Below are 12,249 nucleotides of genomic sequence, written 5' to 3'. Positions count from 1 at the left end.
ATATGGTAAGTCTCCCCTGACCCCCAGTTCTGGGTGACTTTCCCAAAATTTACCCCTTTTCGTAGACCTCTCCAATCCTTTTCCTTCACCTTCCTTCCTTCCCCTTCAACCCTTCTGCCTGAAGGAGGAGCCACTGGCTCTGAAAGCTTGCCAAACACAACAGTCATTTATGTGTGTGCTGTGCTGCCACTTGGTAGGTAATTTTTCATTTATCCAATTAAATAGTTTGATCAATAATTGATTGTTTTCATTGTCAAATAATTGCTGATGTTTTTGCTGGCCAACCGACTCCATGGTGACAGTTTGAGTTGTTGAAAGAAAATCTACAGTCAGTAGCGCAGAAATACCCAGGTCATGCAGTATAGTTCAAGGTGACTTTAACCTATCAAGTATAGACTGGGATGTCTATGGATTCTTTGCAGGGGATACAGACAGTCATGTGAAATACTTGTCTAACTTTCTGAAAACTGTCTTGAGCATCTAGTTTGGAGCCCACCCGCAATAGACATACCTTAGTTCTTGTAGCTACAAATATGACTGATTTCCTGTCAGAAAGGTCACATTTTGTAGTTATAGGTGGAAAGTTATCGAATAAAACAGAAGTAATATCCGTTGTTCCCCAAGGAAGTGTTATAGGTTCTCTATTGTTCCTGATCTATATTAATGACTTGGGAGACAATCTAAGTAGTCATCTTAGACTTATGCAGATGATGCTATCATTTACCATTTTGTAAAGTGATCAGATGACCAAAACAAATTGCAAAATGATTTAGATACAATATCTGTATGGTGCGAAAAGTGGCAATTGGCCCTGAATAAAGAAAAGTGTGAAGCTATTCACACGAGAACTAAAAGAAATCCACTAAATTTTGATAATGCAACGAGTCACACAAATCTGAATGCTGTAAATTCAGCTAAATACTTGGGATTACAATTACAAATAACCTAAATTGGAATGATCACATAGATAATGTTGTGGGTAGAGCAAACCAAAGACCGCGATTCACTGGCAAAACACTTAGAAGATGCAACAGGTCCACTAAAGAGACTGCTTACACCACACTTGTTCATCCTATTCTGGAATACTGTTGTACGGTGTGGAGTCCACATCAGATGGGACCGATTGAAGACATTGAAGAAGTTCAAAGAAGGGTAGCTCGTTTTGTATTATCACAAAATAGGGGAGATAGTGCCACAGACATGATCATTGTGACAGATTCTTCTCATGGAATTTCAATCACCAGTTCTCTCCTCAGATTGCGAAAACATTCTGCTGGCACCTACCTACATATGGAGAAATGATCATCGCGATAAAATAAGAGAAATCAGGGCTCGCACAGAAAAATTTAAGTGCTCATTTTTCCTGCGTTCAGTTCGAGAGTGGAATAGTGGAGACACAGCTTGAAGGTATTTCATTGAACCCTCTGCTAGGCAGTTTATTGTGAATAGCAGAGTAATTCACATAGATGTAGGTTCAAACTAAATATATGTTTCACGAAGATGCTTCGGGAAGTCGAATAGGAATCCCTGGAGGAAAAGCAAAATTCTTTTCAAGGAACACTGTTGAAAAAATTTAGAGAACCGGTATTTGAAGCCAACTGCTGAATGATTCTACTGCTGAATGATTCTACTGCTGCATGATTCTACTGCTGCGAATGTAGTGTGTGTGTGTGTGTGTGTGTGTGTGTGTGTGTGTGTGTGTGTGTGTGTGTAAGGACTATGAAGATAAGATACAAGAAATTAGGGCTCATGTGGAGGCATAGTGACACTGTCATGTTTCCCCTCATTCTATTTGCAAGTAGAGCAGGAAAGGAAATGACTAGTGGTGTTACCATCCACTTGCGAAGTATCGATGTAGATGTAGAATTCAAGAACACAATATGACAGCTATTCCTTTCTCTATTTATTAATCTTGGTTGTGCAGTTTTGTTTCGTTTCATTTTGCCTACGTTGAGTAAGAAATCTATGTTTGAATTTATACCTATCCAGGGACTGCAAACTACTCTTAAAAGTGAAGTAGAAGCTGGAGATGTCATTAATATAAAAAAGTAATACAAAATACACCCTGCAAATTGGCAGTGATTAGCATTTTGAAGCTTGTGCTACAGAAGTAGAATTTATGGTCAGATCAAGTTTTGACTCGGTGACGTTCATAATACTGATTGAAATTGCTTGGCAAATCGCTTGTGTGCGTGGGGTGTCAAGGTGAGCAACCAATGAGAAGAAATATCGCACTCAATGGATTGCGGTGATCCATCACTCGTGTGTGGGGCCCGTATCAGGTTGTGGGAAAATATTGCAAACAGTGGTTGGAGAAGCATAACTTTTAAAGTAAATTTCCTTTTAGGCAGTACAGAATGTGTGATGGTTTTCTTAAATCACAGGGCAATTGACCCGCACACAAAACTTAACACTTTGAGGACCAGCCATGTAGGAAAATTTCAGGCCCACGAGACCAGCCATTTATACTATTATTTAAAATTTTACTGATACATTTGTTTTTGATGCGTCCTAAAGTGTAACACATGCTAAAATGACCGGTATTATATGTGAAAGCTATGCTGTATGTATATTGATTTAAACCATGAACATTCCCATTCATGTGTTCGCATCACTGAATAGTGATGTTGCTGTCGGCTGGCGAGATCAGGTGATGTGAGCTATGGTTGGATGATAAAAGTGCATCACTATCTGAGTTTCAGTACTGCGGAAGCTGCCATGCTGTGTTTGGTGGAATTCATATTTATACTTTCGTAACATGAAAATATTCAGTGTACAAGTTGCAGCACGTCGAAGATTTTTCCAAAATACATTGTTTTCTGGTGGGTTTAATGTCGTAAAGTGTCGGGAAGTTCTATGCCAGTGCATATAACCTTTACTATTCGTAGGATCAATAAGTTTTAGAGCTCTGAGGGAAAAATATATTGTCACTTAACATGGAAAAAGTGTATTATCACCCGACAAAACAGTGTTTCTAACCAGGAAATCTGGATTATTATTATTATTTTTTTCTTTTTTTTTTCTTTTTGCCCCCCCCCCCCCCCCCCCAGATTTGGATTAAATCTTGTAAAACATAGTTTGGCTGTGGTGTTGACACATGATATATAACGTGGAAAGGTTGTTACCAAAAATCTCAAAGTTCTTGATCAGTTTACTTCAAATGCTCTACAAATTTTTTTAAAATAGATATTATTTATAGATATGTATGTTAAATATAACGGGCAAATTTTTTATCAAAAATCTCATTGTTCTCGATTGCTTTACTTCAAATTTCTAGACGATACCCTAATGAACATTTGGACAGACATAGGTTATATATTTTTTACATGAATAGGGCAGTCCTGATATTTCTATATGCGATACCTTAATATTGTGTCAGTATTCATTTGTAGAGTGATATATTTTGAAATTTCAAACATTTGCAAGTGATGCGGTAAACTTGTACTGTTATCATTGATCGTAGTAAACTTAACTGTGCTCTTTTAAAATTTTTGTGAACAGTAAGCCTGTCCAGAATGAGATTTTTCACTCTGCAGCGGAGTGTGCGCTGATATGAAACTTCCTGGCAGATTAAAACTGTGTGCCCGACCGAGACTCGAACTCGGGACCTTTGCCTTGGAAGGTAGGAGACGAGATACTGGCAGAAGTAAAGCTGTGAGGACCGGGCGGGAGTCGTACTTCGGTAGCTCAGATGGTAGAGCACTTGCCCGCAAAAGGCAAAGGTCCAGAGTTCGAGTCTCGGTCGGGCACACAGTTTTAATCTGCCAGGAAGTTTCATATCAGTGCACAATCCGCTGCAGAGTGAAAAATCTCATTCTGGAAACATCCCCCAGGCTGTGGCTAAGCCATGTCTCCGCAGTATCCTTTCTTTCAGGAGTGCTAGTTCTGCAAGGTTCGCAGGAGAGCTTCTGTAAAGTTTGGAAGGTAGGAGACGAGATACTGGCAGAAGTAAAGCTGTGAGGACCGGGCGTGAGTCGTGCTTTGGTAGCTCAGATGGTAGAGCACTTGCCCGCGAAAGGCAAAGGTCCTGAGTTCGAGTCTCGGTCGGGCGCACAGTTTTAATCTGCCAGGAAGTTTCAGTAAGCCTGTCCTCATTCAAAACAGTCATTATCTAACTTCATTATATACCTATGTGAGAAATAGGTTATTTTTGAGAATTTTCTAACGCTTACAAATCTAAATCACCATTTGTGGTTCACAGTTACTGCCAAAATATATACCCTTCCTGAATTTCATTGTATATCGATGCATATAGAATTTTTGGAAGTTACCACTGTCCTTTACATAATCTACAAGTGATCTGTAGTAAATCGGAGTTTGTTATTTAGTTACTGTAGCAGATATTCTATCTAACATATTATGTTACATCTAGTTTCCTCTTAAAGAGGAGTGGCCCTATACATTACCTGCATTTATCATAAATTAACCCTGTTTTTGAGTTTGCCAACAAATATAATTAACCTGGAAAAGCCATTTTAGGAAACTAGTAATTTTTGTCACAGTGTTTCATGTTGCATTATCATTTTGTGTATTTGCTTCAATTCTTTTAGGGAATTACAAAGTTTTAGTGCAACAAATTAACATATCATCAGTGGGCTAAGAACAAATGATGCCTGTCATCTGGGCTCAAACGTCGTACTTGGGTCATTCTAGTGTCTGGCAGGGAAGGTTGAGAAGACCAGTCTTGAGCAAGGAGGTTCAGCAAAGCTTACAATTTGCAGTATTGGTCTGGAATCGAATGGAAGAGTTGAACCAGAGACTTTGAAGGTTCTGTGACAAGGAAGGTTGCGACTTCCTGGACTTGTGCTGTTGGGTTGAGAACTGTAGGGTCAGGTGTGCACTACATGTCAGAGGCTTGTACTCGGGTAGCTAACTGTGTGCAGGGTGCACACAAGATATTTTTATTTTAGATAAGTTGACCCTCCATCCAACCAGATAATAACAGCTGAAGTAAACCCAGAAGGATCAGTACAAGATTGAAAGAAATCCCTCTCACAGCTCAGTGTATTAAAATGCTAGTGACTGCCTAAGCATCCACAACAAACAACAGAGGTTAAATCACTTTTAGAAAAGCATTAAAGCTCACATAATATTTGGTACAGAGACTTGGTTGAAACCTGAAACTGTTAGTAGTTGTTTTTGGGGAAAATTTAAGTGTGTATCAAAAGGATAGGGAAATGAGAAATGGAGGTGGTGTATTTGTCGCAGTAGACAAGAAACTCGAATCCTCCGAGATAGAAACTGAAGTTGTATGTGGGATTATTTGGGCAAGACTCAGCATCAGGGGTGGGCATAAAATGATAATTGGATCCTTCTATCGCCCACCAGATCTTTCTCCTGATGTAACCGAAAAGATTAGGGAAAACCTCAGTTTGTTTGTACATTAGTTCCCCCATCATACTGTAATCATTGGTGGAAACTTTAATCATCCAACAATTAATTGGGAAAATTACAGTGTTGTTAGTGGTGGGTGTAAGACATCCTGTGGAACATTACTACATACTTTATCTGAAAACTACCCGGAACAGGTAATTCGGAACCCCAATGTATTGGAACTAATGGCAACAAATAGACATGAGCTCTTTGAGGATGTCCACATCGAAACTGGTACCGGTGATCATGATGCGGTTGTGGCAACAGTGATTACCAAAGTACATACTGTAATCATTGGTGGAAACTTTAATCATCCAACAATTAATTGGGAAAATTACAGTGTTGTTAGTGGTGGGTGTAAGACATCCTGTGGAACATTACTACATACTTTATCTGAAAACTACCCGGAACAGGTAATTCGGAACCCCAATGTATTGGAACTAATGGCAACAAATAGACATGAGCTCTTTGAGGATGTCCACATCGAAACTGGTACCGGTGATCATGATGCGGTTGTGGCAACAGTGATTACCAAAGTACAAAGGACAACTAAAACTTGCAGAAAGACATATATGTGTTCAGTAAACTAGATAAAAAGTCAATAGTCTTATATGTAAGACAGGAACTTGAAACTTCCAGCACAGCTCAGGGGCATGTAGAGGAACTATGCCTCAAGTTTAAAAGAATATTTGACCATGCACTGGATAGATATGTACCCAGTAGAACAGTTCATAATGGGAGGGAGCTTCCATGGTATGCACTGTAAAGAAACTTGTAAAGAAATGGAGATTACTGTGTAACAGGCATAAACATGGCATAGGGCTGTAGATAGAGAGATGTTGAATGAAACGCGTTTGGCTGTCGAGAGTAATGTGTGATACCTCAATGATTACTATAGCAGAGTATTGTCAAGTGATATTTCACAAAACCCAAAGAAATTCTGGTCAAATGTAAAGACTGTTACTGTCACCAAAATTAGTGTCCAGCCCTGTCGAATGAGGCAGGAAGTGAAATTAAGTGTAGTGAAACAAAATTTGAAATCCTCAACTCCATTTTCAAATGTTCCTTTACAAAGGAAAACCCAGAATTGCCCGAATTTAATCTGAGTACTACTGAAATGTGAATGAATTGAGTGTTAGTGGTGTTGAGAAACAGCTGAAATCATTGAAACTGAACAAAGCACAAGGACCCAATCGAATCCATATAAGATTCTGTATTGCATTTGCAGTCGAATTAGCTCCACTTCTTAACTATAATTTATTGTAGATCCTTCGAACATAAGACTGTGCCCAGTTCTTGGAATAAAGCACAGGCCACACCCATCTACAAGAAAGGTAGTAGAAGAGAACCACAAAACAATAGTCCAATATCCTTGTTATCGATTTGTTGTGGAATTTTTTTTGCCAGTGACCATGGATTCTGAAAATATCAATCGTGAAACCGAAGTGGCACTTTTCTCACATGACATACTGAAAACTTTGGATCAAAGCAGTGTTTATTTCTTGATTTCCAAAAAGCATTTGATTCAGTACCACACCTATGCATCTTGTCAAAAGTACGATCAAATGGGGTATCCAGTGAAATCTGTGATTGGATTGTGGTAGGGAGAATGCAACATGTTATTTTGGAAGGAGAGTCATCGTAGATGTAATAGTAACTTCAGGTGTGCCTCAGGAAAGTGTGTTGAGACCCTTGCAGTTCATGTTGTATTAATGATCTTGCAGACCATATTAATAATAACTTCAGACTTTTTGCAGATGATACAGTTATCTATGATGAAGTACTGTCTGAAAGAAGCTGCATAAATATTCAGTCAGATCTTGATAAGATTTCAACATGATGCAGAGATTGGCAACTTGCTTTAAATGTTCAGAAAAGTAAAACTGTGCACTGTCAATGAGTTTCGGTTGAAATCAGCCAGTTCATACAAAGACCTGGGTGTAACACTGTGGGGATATGAAATAGAATGATTACATCAGTTCAGTTGTGACTTTGGTTTATTGGTAGAATACTGGGGCAGTTCAATCAGTCTACAAAGGAGATTGCTTACAAATCACTCATGTGACTGGTTCTAGAATACTGCTCAAGTGTGTGGGGGACATACCAAATAGGACTAACATGGGTATTCAATGTATACAGAGAAGGGCAGCACAAATGGGCACAGGTTTGTCTGATCCATGGGACAGTATCACAGAGATACTGAAAGAATTTAACTGGAAAACTCTGGAAGACAGACATAAACTATCCCGAGAAACTATTAATAAAGTTTCAAGAACTGGCTTTAATGATGAGTCTTAAGGATATAACAACTACCCCCAATGTATCACTCACATAAGGATCATGAGAATAAGCTCTTTCCGTAATCCATATGTGAATGGAATGGGGAGAAACCCTTATAACTGGTACAATGGGACGTACCCTCTGCCATGCTCCTCACGATGGTTTGCAGAGTATAGATATGGATGCAAAGATGGGATTTCTTCGCCCTCAATGCGAGGGTCATGGACCACAATGTGAAGTTGTACAGCATGAAGACATGACGAGGACATTCTACGTTTACTTGAACAACAACCCACGGTAAGTACAAGAAGCTTGGCATGAGAACATCTCGCATGACTGTTCATTGTGTGTTGCAAAGCAGGTGAGAAAATCTCATATGGTTGTTCATTGCACATTTCATGAAGAGTTACCGTACTGCATCTTTATCACCACCAGAGTGTTAGCCATCTTCATGAAGTGGATGACCCACAAAGAGTACATTCTGCACCTGGCTCTTGGAACAGTGTAGAAACAATACAAAGTTTTTTCGGGAAGTACTGGTGAGAGATAAATCCACTTTCTCTCACAAAGGTCATATGAATATTCATAATTTGCACACCTGGGCAGATGAAAACCATCACACCACTCAACTGGGCAGATTTGCTCGAAACATGTGGATTGGGATCTTCGGAGATATTCTGCTTAGTCCATTAAAGCTACCTGCGAGGCTGACAGGTGCTTGTTATCTTCATTGCCAGGGTCTCTGTATGATGGGGCAGCTCATTTAATAAATCAGACATACGGACTTTGGCCTCTTGCATTGTATTAGCATACTTACAGTTTGGAATTTCCTCCTAACTATTTGTCAATAGTCTTTAATGACGTCATGGTGACTTTCCCACAACCAATGACTAAGAGCTCGATGAACATGTAATACACAGAGAAGCTATCTACTGTTTGGAAGTACAGCTCATAAAGCTCACACGTTCAATAATAATAATATCAAACTGTCAATATATTTACCGCCTGAGGTTGCATACTGACACATTGTCAATACTAGAAGTATTGATGAGCGGTATTGATGGACCTCAAAATATTCTCGGTATTGTCAATACATACTGAACGTGTGAGGTCAAATATTGACAGTTTGATAATATTCTCCATTCAGATGTTGATAGGGCTTCAGGAACCAGCCACGCAGCATTAGTGTGCAGTGTTTATTTTTACAATTTGCCATTGTGTATATCATACCGCATATTCAATTTTTAAGGAGGCTTTCAACATGAAGGAATTATAATTTGCCTATTCAAGGGTAATCATTGTATATGCCACTTTAGGATGGTTAACAGGAGATTCTCTATGACAATGTTTACTTTATTAATTTGAAAATGCTGTGCAGATTGTTGTTACAGAGCAGTTTTGAAAAACACTCCCAATTTGAAAAATGTTATGTATATCTACAACTATTACTAAGAGCTCTGCGAAATGCATGTCAATTTCACCAAATTCTTCACGGGTTTTCATTGAATTTTACTGTTTGTGTTTATTGATATTACAGAGCTAAATTTTGAGCATTACAATGATCTGTCTGTCACCAAACATTTCAAAGTTACTCCTAACCTCTTGACAAACCGAGCCTGTAGTGGAGGACATCAAGTCATACATAAATTGCTTAAGAATGGATGAGCGTACATTTCAGTATTTGCTCAGTGAAGTGTCTCCGCATATCACAAAGCACAATACTCACTTAAGAACTGCTATATCTGCAGAAGACAGTCTCAAAATAACATTCTGATTCTCTCCTGTAGCAGGCAGTTACTCTAGCTTACAGCACAGCACTTGAATACCACAGTGCACATAACGAAAATAATACCTGAAATGTGTGAAGTAATTTATAAAGCACTAAAGGACCAATATCTGAAGGTAAATAAATGTTCAATGCACATTATGTACTTTAAGAACTCTTTTTATTATAGCTCCACGTAATAGTTACATTGTATCTCCCCCAACTACAAAATTAATAGAAATGCATGAAGCTGATGAGGTGCTTTACAATGTGAGGCATCCTGAGTGCAAAAATAGATTGACGACTGGAGAGCTCAGAAAATTTTATATACAAGGTGTTACAAAAAGGTACGGCCAAACTTTCAGGAAACATTCCTCACACACAAAGAAAGAAAATATGTTATGTGGACATGTGTCCGGAAACGCTTACTTTCCATGTTAGAGTTCATTTTATTACTTCTCTTCAAATCACATTAATCACGGAATGGAAACACTCAGCAACAGAACGTACCAGCGTGACTTCAAACACTTTGTTACAGGAAATGTTCAAAATGTCCTCCATTAGCGAGGATACATGCATCCACCCTCCATCGCATGGAATCCCTGATGCGCTGATGCAGCCCTGGAGAATGGCGTATTGTATCACATCCGTCCACAATACGAGCACGAAGAGTCTCTACATTTGGTTGCGGGGTTGCGTAGACAAGAGCTTTCAAATGCGCCCATAAATGAAAGTCAAGAGGGTTGAGGTCAGGAGAGCATGGAGGCCATGGAATTGGTCCGCCTCTACCATTTTATCGGTCACCGAATCTGTTGTTGAGAAGCGTACGAACACTTCGACTGAAATGTGCAGGAGCTCCATCGTGCATGAACCACATGTTGTGTCGTACTTGTAAAGGCACACGTTCTAGCTGCACAGGTAGAGTATCCCGTATGAAATAATGATAACGTGCTCCATTGAGTGTAGGTGGAAGAACATGGGGCCCAATCAAGACATCACCGACAATGCCTGCTCAAACATTCACAGAAAATCTGTGTTAATGACGTGACGTGATTGCACAATTGCGTGCGGATTCTCGTCAGCCCACACATGTTGATTGTGAAAATTTACAATTTGATCACGTTGGAATGAAGCCTCATCCGTAAAGAGAACATTTGCACTGCAATGAGGATTGACACATTGTTGGATGAACCATTCGCAGAAGTGTACCCGTGGAGGCCAATCAGCTACTGATAGTGCCTGCACACGCTGTACATGGTATGGAAACAACTGGTTCTCCCGTAGCACTCTCATACAGTGACGTGGTCAGTGTTACCTTGTACAGCAGCAACTGCACGAAGAACTGCCTCATCCATTGCAGGTGTCCTCGCTGTTCTAGGTCTTCCTCAATGGCGAGTCATAGGCTGGAATGTTCTGTGCTCCTTAAGACGCCGATCAATTGCTTCGAACGTCTTCCTGTCGGGACACCTTCGTTCTGGAAATCTGTCTCGATACAAACGTACCGCGCCACGGCTATTGCCCCGTGCTAATCCATACATCAAATGGGCATCTGCCAACTCTGCATTTGGAAACATTGCACTGACTGCAAAACCACGTTCGTGATGAACACTAACCTGCTGATGCTACGTACTGATGTGCTTGATGCTAGTACTGTAGAGCAATGAGTCACATGTCAACACAAGCACCGAAGTCAACATTACCTTCCTTCAATTGGGCCAACTGGCGGTGAATCGAGGAAGTACAGTACATTCTGATGAAACTAAAATGAGCTCTAACATGGAAATTAAGCGTTTCCGGACACATGTCCACATAACATCTTTTCTTTATTTGTGTGTGAGGAATGTTTCCTGAAAGTTTGGCCATACCTTTTTGTAACACCCTGTATAATAGTGTCTCGTCGTCCCGTATACCAGCTTGCTGGAGGGCTGCCTGGATATATCCAGAGGTGGATGGTTGTGGCTGTGGAACTGTTGCCTACAACAAATCCCACCTGTCCATCAAAAAGTAATTTAAACCCTGCATAGTGCCCGTTGCAAATGCTTTACCACCCACATTTTCCATCTCCCGCCAGTTCAGCTGTGATGTGGGTGGCAAGGGCTCTATACAAGGCTAGGGCTGATTTTTGCTCATATCAGCCAAAGCGTTTCACGTTTTGGTGGCCTCCACAAGAATATTTGTAGTCAGTTTTGTTCTCCTTGTGGGAGGCCGCTCATGATGCTGGGGCTGTAGCTGTGGCTCACTGCAGATGACATCAGTCTCTTCTTGAGATAAGTACTGAGCTTGTACTTCATGCTATAAAATATAGAAATGAAAACCATTAGTTAAAAACTATTTTACACATACATAAATCTAATTTACAGGTACCCACAAGCAGAGAAGAGTGGGAGCAAATTGCAAATGATGTCGAGGAGAAGTGGAACTGTTATAACACTAGGAGCAATGGACGGAAAGCATATTCACATTAAATGCCCACAAGCTAGTGGATCTCACTTTTTCAATTCTAAATCCTTTAACAGTATAATTTAATTTGCCATTCTAGATGCTACATAAAAATTCTTGTATGTTGATTTAGGAACTAATGGGCATTTTGGAGATGCTAGAGTGGTTTTAAAAAACAAACTACGCGAGTGTCTCATTGACCGATCTATTCTGAACATTCCAGAAGGCAGAAAGCTTGGGAATACAAATATTACAACTGCAATAGTTGTATTGACAGATGATGCTTTTCCTCTGAGTTACAATATGAAGCTATACCCCTTAAAGGGAAACAGGAAGGAAGAAAAGTTTTCAATTACAGAATGTCATGAGGAAGAGGATTAGTGGAAAGTAGC

The sequence above is a fragment of the Schistocerca americana genome, chromosome 1 (assembly GCF_021461395.2).
Source record: "Schistocerca americana isolate TAMUIC-IGC-003095 chromosome 1, iqSchAmer2.1, whole genome shotgun sequence".
Classification (NCBI taxonomy): domain Eukaryota; kingdom Metazoa; phylum Arthropoda; class Insecta; order Orthoptera; family Acrididae; genus Schistocerca; species Schistocerca americana.
Note: the sequence above shows the minus strand (reverse complement) of the source record.